A 2439-nucleotide genomic window follows, 5' to 3' on the forward strand; every position below is an offset into this window, starting at 1 on the left:
AACAGCAGAGGTCAAGAGTTAACTAGAAATTTGAATTTAAAGTATATATTTCGCCGCACAGGAATATACCGAGTAGAGTTGAGAAGAGACAACAGAAATCAACAAGTTAACGTGAAATTTGAAATCGGAGCAGTATTTGCAGCACAGCAACTTACGGAGAAGAAAACGAAATAAACAGCAGCATTCAACTAGTACCAGAAAAATTTAAAATTTTAGCAGAATTGCTTAAGAAATCGATTTAGGATTCGCAGCACAGCGACGTATTGAAAAACAGCAGTGGGAGCAGGTATTCGTATTAGATTTAAGCGATATAGCACGTTAAGCAAGTTAAAACTGAAAAACAAATCCAAATCCAAGTAGAAAAATAAAAGGAAGAAAGAATTCTTTACTATTGTTCGTGGCTTAGTAAAGCTGGTCATTTTTGTAAGAAAGCTGTAGTCAAAACAAAAAGTAAATAAATTTTGAAGCATATTTTGAAAGACTAATTGCTATTATATTTCTATTACCTAATATTACTATCTACTTTAATCAAACAATAATAATTTTTAATGTATTCATTTCACAGATTCACAGAATATTAGAACATAACCATACTTATTCGTACAAATAAGCACGTTTGCAATGTGTTAAAGGCCAGTTGGAGTAAATGTATGTAGCAATGCATTAGAGGCCAATTGGAATAAATGTATGTAACATTTGTATTGCAGTATTGATTTAATTTTTCTACTGTGAAAACATAACAAACGTTTAAAGCTTACCTTAAAAAAACACGAATACGAAAGAACAATATCTAATGTATATTAATATTTATGTTTAAGTACACATATCTTATCACTTAATTAATTTGAAAACATTGTATTTTACTATACCTATTACTTGTAACATATTGTAAAACATGGACAGTCAGACGATTTTAGCAATGACGGTAACGGCTTTGAGAGAAGAATTAAAACGAGTTGGACTAAACCAGACAGGACGAAAGAGTGAGCTGAGAGATAGACTTTTGCGACATTACGAACTCATACAAAGTGATGACGAGGGGAGTGAAAATGAAAGTACTTATGAAGATATAGTTAATCCCTCAGTGGACACCGTCATGGTCAGATCCAACTTTACCTTAAAGGATATCGAAGGCAGTTTACCCTCTTTTAGTGGAACTGATTCCTTTGAAGCTAGTGAATGGTTACAAGAGTTCGAAGATAATGCTGTTACTTTGGGTTGGAATGAGCTTCAAAAGTATGTGTATGCAAAGCAACTGCTTAAAGGAGCTGCTAAGTTGTTCTTGCGCAGTGAGGTGGGCATAAAAAATTGGTCTTCGTTAAAAAATGCTATCGTTGATGAGTTTGGCACCAAATTATCTGCATTAGAGATTCATAGGATGTTACAAAATCGCCGTAAAAAGAGTAGCGAATCTTTTAGGGAATACTTATACGTTTTGATGGATATAGCTAAGCCAATTAATTTAGACGAAATGAGTTTAATAGGGTATTTTGTGGAAGGTATTCCCGACTCTAAGCCTAATAAAACTATACTGTACCAGGTACAGACAATTAAAGATTTAAAGGAAAATTTGAAAGTTTACGAACGAGTTTATGGTGTGCGACAGTATTCGAACAGAACTCAATGTGAACAAAATCCGCGAAAGGCCTCTGATGGGCAAGGAAATAGTGGGACAGTAAGGAAATGTTACAAGTGTGGAAGTATCTCCCATCTAGCGAAAGATTGTGGTATAGATAACAAGCAATATAAATGTTTTAAGTGTGGTCAAATGGGACATCGCAGTTTCGAGTGTGGCAGCAACATAGGTAGGCAGATAAAAACCGAGAGGGGTACAGTTAATGTGATGCTTGATTGTCCATATAGTAAATGTAGTGGACTAATTTTCAAAAAGATCAAGATGAGAGGCGTACAAGTTGATGCTATGGTTGACACCGGGTCTGACCTAAGCTTGCTTAGGTATGATATTTTCAAAAAATTTAATTGTCCTCTATCAAGTTTCGAAAAACGACGATTAGTGGGCATTAAAGAAAGCGAGTTGAACACTATAGGCAGTTTTACAGAAAATATTGAATTAGATACGGTTACAACACAGGTCACTTTCCATATTACCACAAGTAATGACTTGAGATATGAAGCGGTTCTCGGGAATGATATTTTAAAGTTTGCGGACGTTATATTTTCAGAGGGTAATGTAGAGTTTAAAGAAAAAACTCAAAACAAAACCAGGGCAGTTGAGATAGAAAGAGAAGAAATCCATCGAAGTAGAGAAAAAGAGGATACTGGTAGTAAGAAAGCACTCGATGCGGAATGCATCACTCTCTTATCAGAATTTACGTCTCTTTGCCTAGAGAATAGTTTAGAAAAAGTTGAGGACAATCTACTTTTGAACTTAACTCATTTGACTGTAGACTATCGCTCGCCTATAATTGATATGGTTAC

Source organism: Bactrocera tryoni, unplaced genomic scaffold, assembly GCF_016617805.1.
Source record: "Bactrocera tryoni isolate S06 unplaced genomic scaffold, CSIRO_BtryS06_freeze2 scaffold_25, whole genome shotgun sequence".
NCBI lineage: Eukaryota > Metazoa > Arthropoda > Insecta > Diptera > Tephritidae > Bactrocera > Bactrocera tryoni.